Here is a 16,487-nt window from a genome sequence, read left to right as displayed (position 1 = left end):
AGAAATAAGTGCCCAAAATTAACCCCCTGCAACCCTCTACACATAAACGAGGTCCACCTTGTAAAAAATAACAGCGGTTTAGCAGGTCTTTTTTGTGTACAATACCTGCATTCTGCTTGCTGGAACTCAGCCCCTTTAGACTTCAAGCTGAGCATCCAATGTCATTCACCACATGGGAAATTCTTGGTTTAGTTTTGTACTTTAAGTAGTATTTAAAAGTAACTAATCAATAACTGAGTAATGAGTAAGTCATAGGCAAGGAGTACTTTGGTATTTTGTTTCTCTTACGCTTCACATTTGCCTTCATGCCCATTCCTTTTGGGTGCTTTGTTACTTTTGTACTTATAAAGTTATAGAGAAGGAAAAATCTTCTTTGATCCACCTGCCACTCTTCTGGCCCAGTCAAAACCTTTCCTGTAGCTTTCTCTGTCTGAGTGGAAGTAATCATTATTCTGATGGTGCTTTTCAGCACTGTCATAAATTTGGATATAGGATGATTTCATGCCAGTCTCTGCTGTGCTGTGCTAGCTAAACCCTGGCTTAGTGGACAGATTTAGAATGTGAGGTTTGCTGACCATAACTGGTTGTTTTTTTCCCCAATATTTGCAGTGTTGAACAATTGTTTATTCTGCTGTAACTGGATAAAACAGCTCAGTTATACTTTCTAAGCTGTTTGCAGAGATCTGCTTAAGACTGCAGTGTTTCATCCCTGCAGATGCTTTGTTTCTAGAACATTCAATGAAAGGTTGGCCAGAAAAATTTAGACTTTGGCTTTTAGATTTACAGGTAATTCAAGAAAAATTTTCATACTAAACTCAAAAACCTGTTTAAAAAAATCATTACCTTTTTATTTACTGGGACTATGGTTCTTTTGCACAAACCTTGCTTTGAACAGTGAGGTAACATTACACACATTAAAGATGCAGCACTTCCAGTTCAAGAGGAGTCAGGTTTGCTGCCAGAGGGTTTTCCTAAATGAACTTGTAAACCATAAAGGAGCAGGAATCATCTCCCTGCAGGTCAGAAACAAGCTGTAAGAGAGTATATTTTACAATTTCTAAGCATTTTTAAATTTTTAATATACACAATGCATAAAAGAAGATCCTAGACGTCAAATATTGACTATTTAGAGTCTCATCCTCTCCTCTTTCCCAGTGGAACATCTCTACTACCTTTAGGGAAGATCCATGTCATTCATGAAAGTGTAAAACTAGAACAAGAATCGGACCAAACCACCACTGTGATTGTTCACAATGCTGGGAAGTCCAGGCATTTGTCAGAGATTCAATTCATGCAGCTCCTGCAGACATATCTTTCTGCCTCTGGGTTGTCTGATCGGGTCTCTGCTTTACCAAACTCCAAACAATCACTGGGATTCAATTATTGCTGCTCTGAATCTCTTGAAAGCTGTGAGCTGGCCTCAGCATCTCAATTTTTTCATCCTCTGTAATCCCTGGAGTGAAAACTCTCTTCTCCAACATATAAATTCACAGAAAAAAAAACTGACATGAAAGAAAACTTGCTGAGGGAATTTTGCTTTGAAGATCAGCACATATTTAGCCTGGAAAACAGAGATTGCTCACAGCTATGGTGAACTCAAAGCAAGAAAGTTGTGCATTTTGTTGGTAGACCTGGCTTTTCTTTGTCTTAGAAAACTTTTTGAAGAGCAGATGTAAATGTGTTGGTGTGTATTTATGTTTATGTAAGGATGCATATTTATATATATATTTTTGTGCTGTTGACATTTTCTCCTTTCGGACCTAGGCAGAACACCTGACAAATCTTGCTCACTTTGTAGATTTCTCCCATCTCTGATGTTTCTCCCACTTCTTTCTCCTACTTTGGGCTTTGGCAATGTGACAAATAACCTTCTGGCCCAGAGCTTTCTCACTGCCACACTTTTTACAGCCTGTTCTTTTTCTTTTTTTGGCTACTTGAGTCATTGCCAAGCAGTAGCAAGAGCTGTGGGAGCTCAAGACTGGAAAGCGTATAGTTTTCATCGTGGAATAAGCTGCTTTCAAACCCCTATACTGAGTGGGAACGGGAATTGTGGTTCAAAATGCTGTGTAAAAACATAAATGGTACAAACTCCTTGCAGTGCAAGGCTTGAGCTGCTCAGTATTTTGTCAGGCACAAGCTGAACTACTTTAAGCTCATTAATAGCCCTGCTCACGCAATTAAGTCTGGACCTCAGAGTTTTGTTTACCACTCAGGAGTCCTAAAAAGGTGAATTTAAGATCATATCCTATCCATGTAGCTGTGGTGGGTTAACCCTGGCTGGATGCCAGGTGCCCCCCAAAGCCACTCTGTCACTCTCCATCCTCAACTCCACAGGGGAGAGAAAATATCATCACAGACTCTCCACACTCTTCCTATGATCCACTGGGGGGTCCCTCCCATGGAAGTGAATTCTCCAGGAACTTCTCCAGCGTGAGCCTTTCCCATGGGCTGCAGTTCATGATCTACTTCAGTGTGGATCCCTTCCACAGCGCGCAGTCCTTCATTTATTCCAGTAATTTTTTTCTTTCTCCTTCTTTTGTTGTGGAAGACTGCTGATACTTTTAATAACTTATTAATAGCCCTTTAGGTTTTATGAGTCACCAGCACAGATGCAGCTGAAATGGACTGCACAAAAGTGTGACAATGGAGAAGTCCCTAAAGGAAGAAAAGTTCTTGCAGACTCAACTTTTTTTGTTCTGCTGTCTCATAATTTGTTTCAGATCTAATTTAAAAAAAAATTAAATTCCGTTATTTGCTTTGATAGACTTTTCTGCCATGCACAAAGGGAGGGGCTAGCAGCCAAATTGTCATTACAGATCTATCTTAAAAGGACCTAAAATTAGATGCCATGAAAATGGCTCTGGGAATTCCCAAAGTCCCCATTACAGTAAGAATCAGATCTTGTGCCTCTGTCCTTGAAGAGCCCAGCACTGCAACACATCCTAACAAATTTTGCAACCTTCTAAAAAATATATTTTGTCTCATGTAAGAAGACAGGTGTGTAATTCCCAGGAGCTGCAAGGAAAAATTTGCTCTAAAGCCAATCCCAGTAGGCATCAAGGTAAGCAAAGAAATGTAGTACTTTCCATTTTAGCCAGCTGCAGCTGACAACAGATTTCAACTTCACCCCCTTCAAACATTCTCATGAAGAAATGAAACTTTAGGTTGTTGTGGCTTTACTGTGATCCCTGTAAAATAACACCTTTTTCTTGTGCATTTTTTTTAACACAACACTTTTTTTATTTTTCCTTGCTAGGCTGGATTCTGTATGCTGCAAGGCTGTCATGTCAGGACGTTGCAAAAGATGTTGTTGCATCTTCTTCCTGTAAAGTTGGTGGAGTTTCTCTCTATGTAGGAGGTACAATCTTTATGGCCAGGAAACTGTTTTCCTTGCTCTGTGGTTTTCTTGCTGCTGCTGCTTTTAAAGGGGTCAACACTCAGTTCCAGGAAACTGAAACTAAATGTGAACAGGGACTGGAGGAAGGAAGCAGGGAGAATCCCCTACAAGATTCCAATGTGTCTTGTTTCTGGGAAAACTAAATAAGCAGGATTCAACTGCTAGTGGCTAAATAGCAGCAATTTATGAGCTGTTCCTCAAAAGCCCCAGACAAGCACCGAGTCCTGTGGGAAGCTGGAGATTGACACAGGACACCTCCAGAAGAGTCTGCTGTTGAAAATTCCTTTGAGCCTTTTTTTCAAGTGGAGCATCCAGATCTGGCAAATGCATGAGGTCAGCCCTTAAAAGAGCAAAGAACTCCCTCTAAGAAAACCAAATGAGTGGCCAAAGTCTGTCCATTTGCCTGCCTGTCTTTTTGGCCTTGGATTACTGTGCTTTTCAAAGCTGTGCTTTCATAACTCGGATAAAAAGGTAGATGTTTCATAAAGCTCTACAAGCTGTAATCATCCTGTTCGTGCAAAATATCTGCTGCCTGACGGATGGGCCCAAACCAGAGGTGTTTCTCAGTTACCTACAAAGCACCTGGCTTCAGCATCTGTAGTCACTTTTTGTGAACATGTGAGTCCATTGCCTGCTCTAATGGAGTTAGTGACTTATTTTCAGTGGTTGTAGAGAGTTTCACTGAAATAGCACTGTTTGTAGTCCATTGTGTGACTTAGGAGACACAATAGCCAGACAATTCTGCAATTGTAATATAACTGTATGTGGCGTTCCCAGAAAATGCTCTGAAGTCTTCTCCCGTTGCACCATGGTGATAAAAACCTCTGCTGCTTTTCAAGCTCCACGAGTCCATGCTGTGCCATGCTGAAAGTGATAGAAAACCCAATTAGCTCTGAAAAGTGAAGGGCAGAGAGGGGTGCTCTGGCCTGGAATTCCCTCCCTTTGGCAGCAGCAAAGGTCAGCCATGCAGCCAAATTTCCATGACCATGTGTGGATCCAGCTTGTTTGTGTTGCCAGCTCTCTGCACAGGGAAGTGGGAGGGGGGTAGGAAGAATTGATTCTGGAAGGGGAAAGCCTGAGGGGAAGAGTGGAGTTAAATGTGACAGCTGGGATTTCCAGAAGGTAGTTTGATGGAAATCTGGGCATCCAGCTTCCCTAGAACTCTTTATCAGTAACACCCTCTATATCTCCCTGAGTGACTTTTAGCCTGGCACTTTTCAGCATCAGTGTGTGAGGGAAAAGAGATGGGAGGCAGCTCTCTGATTTGGCAGCTCTGGGACTTCAATGCATCTTTGTGCTGCTGGCTGAGGGTCTGGATCTCTGAGGAGCTTCCTGACTACCTGTGGCTCCCACAGGCTTGTAGGACTGGGCTTAGAGAAACCCTGAGCTGCCAGGTGAAGGCTGCTCATGGTGCAGCTCTTCTGAGTAGTTCTGGGTGTGGATGTCAGCGTGAAGTCCTTGGGAGGCAAAATGCACTCTACAATCCCAAGGGACCCGCTCTATCTCTCAGTGCAGACCAGCTGTGGGAATCCTCCAAGTCCCTTTATCCTGATATGTGTGTCAAGGCCGTGTGACTGACCATGAGTGACCAGAGCTGCCATGAACCCTTCTTGCAAGGGCAGTTGTCTTCAGAGTCAGCGTAGGTGCAGGCTACCTTTGGAAAAGTGTGAATATACTGGGGAAATCCATGGGGCAGAAACCTTGGGCAGTACTGTGTGCCCACACCATCAGCAGGCATATTGACAGGGGTGCTTTGCTTTTGGTGTGAAGCCTTGCTCTGATGCATCATTCCAAGGAAAACAGCTGGAATTAGCAGGCCAGGTCATGTGGTGAGATAAGTAATTCCAGCTCCCTTACTGGACCTGATTTATACAGGTCAGGTCCAATATTTCTGAGAAATTGTTGTTGGTGGGGGCTTTTTTGTTTGTTTCACTGAAAACTCAAACTCTTTCAAATAAAGAACAAATGAGGTACAGGGAATTTTTAGCTGGAGTGTGTGCTTCAGGATTTTTGCTGTGTTCAGGCTTTGAGAACACAAATTCTCTGCAGACAATCCCACACATAGTGGGAAACAAGGTTATTTGGCTTGGAAGTGCATCAGGGAGATGGGACTCGAGTGAGCTGTGAACAGCAATCATCATCATTAGTGGTGGTGCCATAATATGTGCTTGACTCAAATCCAGAATTGCACAGGTGAGAACCTGGTGAAACCTTGTATTGCGATATTTGTGGTTGTTCCTGCTGGTGTGTTCCACTGTTGAATAGGCTAGAAATGAATAAAATCAGTATTTTTTAAAGTGTTGTGTGGGGTTTTTTATGTCAAAAAGGCTGGTTGCCCTCTTGGACTTTGCTGTGTTCATATTAAATGCTTGATGTGGAGTTAGTATGGGTCTGCAGCTTTTTTAGGACAGTCCACGTCTCCTTGCAGAATTTCACCTTCCTCAGAGGTGAGTGCTGCAGTGCTGCACTGAACTCCTGCTACAGAGAAAGATGTGAAGATAATTTGGCATGTCCCCCTGCTGGTCCTGCAGGGATGGTCCCTCCATGCTGTGACAGCTCTGCCTGCCATCAGGTTGGAGTGATCTCCTGGCTGGAGATCAGTGTAGTGCTGGTGAGGGACGTGTCTGACTCCATTCCAGCCTTTGCTCAAGGAAAGATAAAGTTGGTGAAGATGCTTTTGCATCTCCTGCATTCTGTGTCTGGTTGGATACCAAGACTAAACAGAGTCAGCTTGGGCACTCTGCAGTGTGTTACCACCTTCCACAAGATCTATCCTGCTTCATAGTGGGCACTGCATGTGGGAATGCTCAGTGGCAATCTCCAAATTACTCTTCACTCAGCTTTTGCTTGCTTCTGGACTTGGGAGCCACAAAGGTAAGTACATGGTATTTATCCATGTGCCTGCCTCACAGTCATGCTGGAAGAGAGCAAGGAGACAACAGTCAAGGAAAAAGCCTTGTTTTCCCACTGCATGAAAGAGTCTGTGTCTTGCTGAAAGGCAATGGTTCCCACACAGTTTTGTTTTCTTTTTTCTTCTCCCCCATCACTGTGGCAGCATCAAATACATGTGCTTGTCTGCTCCCTCACCCAAAGCCCTCACTGCTTTGGACACATTTGCACATTTGAGTTAATTCACATATTTTGCTTGTTTTACAAAGTCTTTTGTTCTCTCAGCTGCCACATTTTAAACTACACTTGCTTACTTCATCTCTTTCCCTTCTTCATCCAGCCCAGATGATTCTTCTCTCCCCTCTGGAGGGAAGTTGCTGTCCCAAACCCCACTGCACTAAAGTGAGTGGCACAAATGCTGCCAAGGAGCTGTGTTTTGGATCCCATCATTACAGACCCCATCACTGCCAGCCTGCACCAGCAGTGCTCCAAACCTGCAGTGACGTGTGTAGAATTGAGATTGCTCACAACTACAGGTAGATGTATAATGTCCAGGCAATATCACATAAATCATCTTTTCACCCCAAAAAATTAATCGGATTTGGGTTACAAGGATGCAAACCCCTTTATCTCCCTATCACCACCACCTCTCCCCCTTTTGTATTTATTAAGTAAAACATAAAATGCTTCTATTAATTTTTTTTTCCTATGAAATTGTCTTTTTTATCTAGCAGGTAGCAAGGATCTGAAGGGAGGAGTGGTCATCTCACCTGCCTCAGGCTGCTGCAGGGGATCATTTGTCAGAACTGTAAATGGGTGTTGGAGATAAAGGCATTTCTGGTCAGGCTGCAAGCACAGCCCTGATCTCCACTCTTGTAAATACTCATTTCATGGCTTCCTTCTGAAATCTGGGATTTAGGGAGCCCCAGCAAAAGGTGAGGCCACTCCAGAGCAGTGTCTGTGAGCCCCAGGAATCTGTCGTCCTACATTTTTTCAGTCCCTTGCATGGTGTTAAATTTTGTGGCACCCTCTTCAGTTTGTCTTACTGCAAGATAAGATAAAGAGGGTTTTTTAAACCATTCCAGCTTAGGGTAAGTTTGGGAGAAGGTTTTTAGAGGGTTAATTATGAAGGCATAAGCTGTGCAAGGCTGGCCAGTTGAGCTGCATCTGTCATAAGGGCCCACAGAGTATTAAACTGCATTTGTGGCAATACAGGTATAAAGGAAGTGTCAGGAAGAAGGAGCAGCAAGGAGTATAAATTTATTAATTTTGAGTACAGCATTTGAATTTGCTGTCATAATTGGTCTGTTAAAATGATTTTCCTAGAAGTGAATTAGCGATTCCAGTAGATAATACAATTTGGGGAGTCATTGAATTAGAAGAAATGAAATCAAGGACAGAGTAGCATCTCTTCTGTTGAATAACTGAGGCAGAAACTGTGTTGCAGACAGATTGAATGCTGACAGATCATCAGAACTGAGTGATATTCACTCATGGCTTTCAAGGGAAATTGTGGAATTACGTACAACACTTCATTCACTTAATCCTCCATTGTTGCCTGCAGTCTGCAGAATAACAAAGGTGGTGGTGACTTTCTTTAAAACATTTTCCTTAGGTGTACCTAAGGTATTGCAGTCTGGTAAATTTAACTTCTGTAGGAGGACAATTAATTGTGTAACAAGGAATTGAATCAATGAATAACTGATAAATACAAAAAATGTCCTTCATAAAAGTCACCATAATTTCTGTTATGGAAGGTTTTGCTTTAGGACACTGATTTCTTTGAAGAGATAAACAAGCACAGTGGTAATGGTGAGTATCCTTGTTTAGGTCAGAAGGTTTTAGAGTGAAATGTCCAGTCATGGGATCAAAAGAGAAGATCTTGGAATGGTTAAAAATGGGAAACAATGAGCTTCTAGGTTTAGGTGATCTGCTTGTGGTCATTCTTCAGACTTTAGTATTAATACAGAAGTTTGGCAGAAACAGGACATTTATGTCTAGATCAAAATCAGTTCAACTTCTACAGTTTAATGGTATTAACTGGTGTTATATAGCTTTGACCCTTTGGAGAGATCTAGATCTGACTTTTCCCAAGCTCTGATGGAGTAAAATAACTGCTTCCCAATCTTTTATTTACAGATACTCTACATATTGTTGCTGAGGATGAGAATAGCAGTACAGTAAATACCAGCTTGCTGACAACCCATTATTTTTCCTTTGTGACCTTTATGGACTCCTTAAAACTTGTCCACAGACCCTTAAAGAGTCTTGAACCATAACTCAATGGACATTGGCTGCACTGTGTAGAGTTCATCCCTAATTTTCAAATTTATTGCAGGCAGCAGACATCCACTCCTGGAAAAGGAGCAAGTAGTCACAAAGAGTGAGAGTCTGAAGCTCATGAATAAGGAAGAGGTCATGTTCTCACCAGAGAAATGTGACAACCCTGTGTCTATTTCTCTTTGTAAGCTGGTCAAATCTGTGTGAAGTGTTGAGGTTCTTGGTGAAACCATCAGGTCTGCACAGCACTCTCTATTTCCAAAGGGGGAAATTATATTCCATACCCCAGACAAATCCAAGCCAGTGTGGCTGCTGTGTTTGCCTTTGAGTGGAGCAGACAAACTGTCTGGGTATTGATTTTGTGCACATTAACAGCTCCCTATAGCCCAGGCCATTTGCTGAGTAGCAATTTGCATACTCATAGAGGAATAATTTCCTTGTTTATTACTGGAAAAAATCACCCTTTCCAGTAGGTTTTGATACTGTGTTTCAGGAAGTCACTTCCTATCCTAAACTTGTTATAGAGCCATGTGTAGCTATAGCTCCTTCCAAATCAACCAGGTGCTGTTTGCCTCCTGCAGCTGCTCACTTTGTGACTTCTGATTGCTCTGCACACCCCACACAGTCCTGCCATTCCTTTAAATGTCCACATAGGAATCAAACCTAGGTATCATAGAGGGCGGGAAAAAAGCTCCCAGGGCTTTTCATCCACCCACATCCCTGACGAAGCTGCAGTTCCAGACTGGGGGCAGCCCCAGGTGTCAGAGGTACAAATACACTGTGCTGTAAAGGGCTGAGTCTCAGTGATACCTGTGCATTCTCAGAAGTGGACATTGCAGCATCTACTGATCTGCCCCTCCTCTGAGTATCCCTGAAGCCAGAGACCTGGAGAAGTTTGCAAGGATAGCTTGTCTTACGTCTGCTGCACAGTATTGTTGTTGGGACATCAAAGGACATAATGGAACTTCCTGGGAAATTGGCTGCAGTCAGTTGAGCAGCACAGGTGGAGGTGGAGCCCTCCCTAGAGGTTGTGCAGGCAGTGCCCTTCATCTATATCGCTGATTTCACCTGTGCTTGCAGAAAACATCTCATGCATGCCTGAGATTTCTGATGATGTTTTAGTAAACCTGACATTCCAAATTCCCCTCTGCTGTAGTGTCCAAATTTTGGGGTCTGGTCTTTGCTGTGAAGTGAGCTGAGACAGCCCCAAATCCCTTTGTCTGTCCATCCCCCTCTGGGTACCCTGTAGGGAGCAAGTTCCTCCCCTCATCACTTATTGTGTAGTGCTTCCTTTTCCCCCCATTTCCCCTCATTTCCCCCTCATTTCCCCTCATTCCCCTCAGCCTTTACATTGCATTATATCCTTTGAGCTTTCTCCCTCCTAACTGGCCCCTGCCTGTTCCCATCTCTGACCTTGCCATGGCACACCTGTATTCCGTTCTCTCCTCCCTGCCTGGGCTGGGATGAGCACAGCACTCCAGCAGAGGGCGCGGGATCCATTCAGGAATAAGCTGTTCCAATGCCTGCTTTTTTTTCTTTTCCTTTTTTTTTTTCCCTTTCCTTCTGCAGCGCTGCTTCAGGTGTGTGAATACTTGCCCCTCCACACTCTGCCTCTAGGACAGTCTCTAGATTTTTCTCTCTTCCTTTGCTGATGGAAGTGTGGGGTGTTGGCCTGCCAAGGTTATTCCATTAGGGTACCTTAGAATCATAGAATCATTGAATAACAGAATAATTCAGGTTGAAAAAGACCTTTAGGATCATCGAGTCCAATCTGTGACCAAACACCACCTTGTCACCCAGCCCAGAGCACTGAGTGACATGTCCAGTCATTTCTTGAACATCTCCAAGGATGGGGAGTCCCTGTACTCCCTGGGCAGCCCATTCCAGTGCCTGTGCACCCTTTCCATGAAGAAATTTCTCCTGATGTCTAACCTGACCCTCCCCTGGCACAACTTGAGGCCGTTTCCTCTCATTCGGTCCCTTGTTCCCTGGGAGCATTCGGCACCCTCCCCCCCGCAGCTGTCCCCTCCTGTCAGGAGTTGTGCAGAGCCACAAGGTCTCTCCCGAGCCTCCTTTTCTCCAGGCTAAACACCCCCAGCTCCCTCAGCCCCTCCTGGTGCTCCACACCCGTTCCCTTCTCTGGACACACTCCAGCCCCTCAATGTGTTTCTATTCCTGAGGTACCCAGAACTGCCCCAGGATCTGAGGTGTGGCCCCAGCAGTGCCAGCCCAGGGCACAGTCACTGTCCTGGCCCTGCTGCCACACCATGGCTGGCACAGCTCAGGTGCCATTGGCCTCCTGCCCCCTGGACACCCCTGGGCTCCTGCCCAGTGCTGTCCCCAGCACCCCCAGGGCCTTTCCCAGCTTTCCAGCCCCTCTGCCCCAGCCTGGAGCTGCAGGGGGTTGGTGTGTCCCAAGGCAGGAGCGGGCCCTTGGCCTTGTGGAATCTCAGACCACTGGCCTGGGCCCATGGATCCAGCCTGTCCAGATCCCTCTGCAGAGCTTCCTGCTCTCCAGCAGATCCACACTCCCACCCAGCTGGGTGTCATCTGAGAAATGACTGAGGGTGCACTCAATCCCCTTGTCCAGGTTGTCATTTAAAGAGAACTGGCCCCAACACTGAGCCCTGAGAACACCTCTGGATGTACTGACCACCACCTGGATATAGCTCCATTCAGCACCACTCCCTGGGCCTGGCCATCCAGCTAGGTTTGACACAGTGAAGAGTGGATTTTAACTTGTGGATACTAACCTGCATGTTTAGAGGACAGGGAAGGTGCAAGGCTGGGAGAAGTGCTAGCTGCCTTAGAGAGCTGCTCTGCCAGTAGGTTGAGATTCCACTGCTCCCTTTTCTAAGTACAATGCATGATCATAGCAATCTTTTCTGGCTTTAAAGTTGATGGCAGATGTACTCCCCAGATAATGAGTCTTATAAAAAAACTGTATGAAATCTCCTGTTGAATTCAATAGCAGAGGTGCTGTTCCAATTTAAAGGTTACAGGATGACACAAAAAAAAAGAGCTAAAGAAATGTTCTCCTTTTCCACTCAGCCTCTGGAACCTGGGTTATTACAGAGCTGACTTTGCCAATACTAAATCAGATGCTTTTGGATGACTGAAAGCTCTCTGTGGACAAGGAAATGCAGGACTGTTCCCCATGTGTGAAGTGCACAGAACTGCAGAGGGCCAAGAGCTGTTCCAGCATGATTTGTCCCCAGGTTTCTCATGGCAGAGCAGTGCCATTTAAAGTTTACTGAAAGAAATCGAAAAAATCCTTTTTTTTTTTTTTTTTTTTTTAGTATTCTATCACATGACATCATAGAATTTTAAATTACTGTTAATCTTGGAGGTATGTACTAAAATACAATAAAATAATGGCAGTACTGCTATACTGTCAGCTATTTTCATTATTAGGTATGAATGCCATCTTATAGACGTGTGTAGCTTAGAGATTTGGCAGCAGGTGCTCTTCTGCTTCTTTTCACCACAGTCTTTGCTCCCCTTATCAGTGAAGGATGGGATGACTCCATGGACCAGGTGTTTAAAAAAGGCTGGATGTGGCACTTGTGCCATGGTTTAGTTGATAAGGTGGTGTTAGGTCATAGGTTGGAGATGATGATCTTCAAGGTCTTTCCTAGCTTGGCTGATTCTGTGATTCTCTAAATCTGTGACTGAAGCCATGCTCTGACACTGGTGCCACCGTGGAGCTGTCTCTTTTCCCCGGGGCAGTGGCAGCAGCGGCAAATGCCTTTGTTATGGTGTGAGACAAGTCTTTGATCCCATGATCACACAGCTGTTTGAACACAAACATTCTTGTTAAAAGTCTCAAACACAACTGTGGCTGAGGCTTCTACAGAGCAAGAGAGCAGAGAGCCTTTGTGTCTTAACACACCTGATGTCAAAAGGCTCTTTTTTTTCTTTTGGCTACCACAGATGAAGTTATCCCGAATTTGGGATGGTGGGGAATGCTAGGGAGCACAGCAAAGCAGATTCAGGGAAGGGAGGATATTTGCTGGCATGGGAAGGGTGGGAGATCTTACAGACATCCAAGGTTTAGTGACTGAAATCCCATTTTGTGCCACTAGAGGATACTCAAACTGCTGCCAGCTTGTAAGAAACAGCTCCTTAATATCTGCTTTTCTGGAAATCAATTGCTAGGAGAAGGAAATGTCTTTGAGAGGAGTAAAGGGAGTAGATGTTTAGGCACATCTAAAATCTTTCTTTTAGGTGGGAGTTCAGTGAATAGAATCACATGCACAAAAATTGAAGCAGTGAGTGACAGCAAACAGAGCTGATGAGCTGACTGTATGTCAAAGCTGCAGCTTTCTCTGCATGAGAAAGTGGCTGGTTCCTAGGAGGTAGAACTGATGGAGCAGCCACATGCTGTTGTGAGAGAGGCTGGAAAAGCTGGTGTGGGAGAGAGAAGGACATATAGAGAGGCTTAGAGAAGGTGCTGGTGGGACATTTTGTTCTGGTTGGATAGCTGGGATCTGGTGGAAGCCAGAGATGTGGTCTTGATTCCAGTTAACATTGCACAGTCGGAGCAGACCACTCAACATTCACTGCAGGACTCATTGCTGAGCTGAAAGGCAATGGGAGTCTTATGTGGGGATCCAGGTGTGGTTTAACTCCTCCAAAAAATCAAACCATTTCAGACAGGGCAGAGCCCAATGCTGTGATGAGCTTCTCAAGGAACTAACAAGAAACCACTACTTTCTGATTCCAAAAGTCAGGCCAAGCAGGGCTTAAAGCATTTTCTTACCCTGGCCAAGTTTGGCTGCATCAAACACACCAGCAGTCTGCTGCTGAGTCTGACAGTGTCACCACAAATCCTCCTATTGGGGTGGATGCAGGGAAAAAATTCCTCTCTGACCACTACTAACATTCCCTGCTCAGCAGGGTCTCAGTTGTAGAGGACCGTGATGGGGATGGTTATCCTGTTACAGTGTGATTTGCATCTTTTGGGGATGCAAAAATGCATCCCCAAAAGATGCATCTGGCAATTAGAGCAACACAGACTTCTTTGCTGCTAATCAAAGAATCTGTACTCCTCTTAAGACCCATGGCAGAGCTCTGTCATGGTAAAGTCACTTTCTAGCATTCCCATCCAACACATGCAGGACTAATGTCCAGGACACATTCTGGGCCTGTCTTTCCAGTCTGTGTCTTCCTTTTAAAGGCTACAGTACTGAGAATGGGATACATACCAGGAAAAAATGTCTCCAAACAATTCCATCCAGAGACTGGAAATAACTTTTTTTCACATGGGGTGGTCAGGAATGTAGCAAAAGGATCCCAGACCAAAAGGCTGTGCTCTGGGATGGAGCTGCTGGAACCAGTCCAGAGCAGGGACACAAAGGGGATCAGAGGGATGGAGCAGCTCTCCTGGGAGGAAAGGCTGAGGAAATTGGGAGTGTTCAGCCTGGAGAAGAGAAGGCTTTGGGGTGACCTCGTTGTGGCCTTCCAGTGTCTGAAGGGAACCCACAGGAAAGGTAGAGAGAGATTCTTGACAAGGGCCTGGAGTGACAGGACAAGGGGGAATGGTTTCACACTGTCAGAGAGCAGGTTTAGATTGGATGTTGGGAAGAAATTCTTCCTTGTGAGGGTGGTGAGGCCCTGGGACAGGTTGGCCAGATAAGCTGTGGCTACCCCAAGCCTGGCAGTGTCCAAGGCCAGGTTGGATGGGGCTCTGAGCAACCTGGGCTAGTGGAAGGTGTCCTTGCCTATGGCAGGGGCATGGAACTGGATGATCTTTAAAATCCCTTTCCAACCCATGCCATTCTATGATTCTGTTATTATAAATTAATGTGACTCCCTTTGCTAACGAGGTCAGACAGACACTCAGTTTTTCCCTTGGTCCTGGCGACAAGGATCTCGTGACTCTCTGTTTCTCAGTGTTATTGTACCTGCCCACCTGGATATCATCTGTATGCTGCTGGCATGAGGACCTGTTTCTACTCTTCTGAGGGCTGTATATCAGTGTTGAATAATGCAGCCAGAAGTCTCTAGAGCTCATGTCCTGCAAGTGATTAAACTGGATTGACTGGCTCCATGCATGGTGAACAAGCTGTAAAACACTGATTTATTGTCTCGATTGCAATAAATTCTGCTGTATAAAACCAAAGTATCTCCAGTTTGCATGGAGACAGTTTGTTTTAAGGTATTTAAAGACACTTTGTTGCTGTCTTGGTTAAATTCTGGTCATTTCTCCTCCCTGTCATCTTGATCTCAAAGCAGTATATAACACACCTGAACATTTTTTTTCTAGGTCATTGGAGTGCTTTTTCATCCACAGGAAGTTTCTCCAGATGCACCTCTGTAATCTTTCAAAATTTCTTTCACAGTTCTTTCTTTTTTATCACCTGTTTGATCTCCTTTTGTCTTATGAATCCTGCCAAATGCTTCCTTGAGTTCTTTCAAATGCAGACACCCCTTTCATTCTGTTGATGAATTGTGGCAGAGTGAAAATTCTATTCTGGGAGGGATACCACAAAAACAAAACAAAACAAAACAAAACAAAACAAAACAAAACAAAACAAAGGTCATAATTTTAAAGCCATTTTTTTATAGGGCTGCTGGGGGGAAAAAGGATTGAGATACCCGTGGTGGGAAAGAAGAAAAGAATGGACAGATTTTCTACTAATCTTCTTCTGGCTCTTGGGTTTTCATCTGTAGAAAGCCATACCAGGCTCATGACTCTGCAAAACTGCATTTTTAGATGTTTTCCCATTATTTTCCATTGTTCCCCCCATTTAAAGTATATTGAGGTTTCTGGAGAATAAGTCAGCTCATACTTCTTATGTCCTGGGTTGTTTTTTAAATGGCATCTCTATATTCAGAGATATATTGATTTTGAAGGTCCATGAGAGAATATTTAGCATGGGCTGAAAGGTTGATCTTCTCCCTGGCATCAAAAAGTGCCAGCCCACTGTGCCAGCTGGGAATATCATCCTGGTGTCTGGAAGCTCTGTGGAATGCAGCACTCCTACACTGTCAGCATTTAGGAGTGGGCAGGGAAACAGGACTGGAACCTTGTGGGGAAAATCTGCTTCACACTTGGTAAAGTTTCCTGTTCCTCTGGAGGGTTTGTCCCAGGAGCAAAGAGAGCTGGGGCAGGGTTGAGGCTTACGCAGCCTATAAGGGAAGACTCTGCCATGGCATTCCTCAGCTAGAGAAACCCAGAGCAGCCTGGATCTGCTGCTGAGTGTACCCACCCTGTGAGGAGGACACTGACAATTAGGAGACTGCATGAACCCTAGATAACCCTAGGTAAGAAAACCTGCTTTCTTTTGCAACAGAGAGCACCTGACAAGGAGGATCACAGGAATAGGATAATCCCAAAAAGGAAGTGCTGTGACACCTTCAGGATCCACCATTAGGAGATCCTGAGACTCTGAATGACACACATACACAAGGCTCAGCTTCTGCTGAATCCAATCCTTGGTAAATAATTGTTGTAGGTTTAGAAGGAAGTGAGTTTTTTAGGAGGTTGTGGTCAAACCAATCATTGCTTGGATTTGAATATTGGCACCTGGTTTGGCCACTGAAGGCATGGACCGCCTCTGAGAACACAGGGGGTTAAAATCAGAGAACGCCCAGGAGAACTCTCTCTTGGTCCTGGTCCGTGAAGGAGGTCAGAGCTGCCCTGACCAGCCAGGGCTGGCTGGGGGAGGGAAGCCATGAGGCCGGGTGAGGTAGGCCAGAGCCTTGGGCAGAGGAGGGGGGTGAAGGCTCTGCAAGATGGAAGGGTGGAGGAGCCCTGAGAAGCACCAAGCCCCCCCACCCCGGGAGAGAAGATAGAGAGAGCCAGTTCCTGTGCTGCCTTGGAATGTGATATTGTGCTGGCAGCATGGCCAGCCAGAAGTGAGGGATGCAGCGTGGGAAGGTGCCCGGCCACTGTGGGAGTTCTGGGCAGACAGAG

General features: G+C 44.9%; 1 protein-coding gene and 2 long non-coding RNA genes across 11 annotated transcripts in view; 2 read left to right on the top strand and 1 right to left on the bottom strand.

The window, feature by feature from the left end:
• Positions 1-5,694, top strand: part of LOC135300760 (potassium voltage-gated channel subfamily A member 6-like) — a 26,526-nt gene extending 20,832 nt beyond the window's left edge. For all 6 annotated transcript variants that reach the window (XM_064420550.1, XM_064420553.1, XM_064420552.1 and 3 more), the window contains one exon: positions 3,257-5,694. The gene's annotated coding sequence lies outside the window, so the exon portion shown is untranslated. The remainder of the gene's footprint in view (positions 1-3,256) is intronic.
• Positions 3,664-11,449, bottom strand: LOC135300762 (uncharacterized). Its single transcript, XR_010362538.1, has 2 exons — positions 11,320-11,449; positions 3,664-10,264 (listed from the first exon to the last, which is right to left on the bottom strand). It is a non-coding gene; the product is annotated as an uncharacterized LOC135300762 (long non-coding RNA).
• LOC135300761 (uncharacterized) overlaps positions 10,600-16,487 on the top strand; it is a 28,295-nt gene continuing 22,407 nt past the window's right edge. For 3 of the 4 annotated variants that reach the window (XR_010362536.1, XR_010362535.1, XR_010362533.1), the window contains exon 1: positions 10,600-16,487. This is a non-coding gene — a long non-coding RNA (uncharacterized LOC135300761). The other variant, XR_010362537.1, reaches the window with a different exon arrangement.

The sequence above is a fragment of the Passer domesticus genome, chromosome 5 (genome assembly GCF_036417665.1).
Source record: "Passer domesticus isolate bPasDom1 chromosome 5, bPasDom1.hap1, whole genome shotgun sequence".
NCBI classification, from domain to species: domain Eukaryota; kingdom Metazoa; phylum Chordata; class Aves; order Passeriformes; family Passeridae; genus Passer; species Passer domesticus.
Note: the sequence above shows the minus strand (reverse complement) of the source record. Positions and strands in the feature narration are given on the sequence as shown.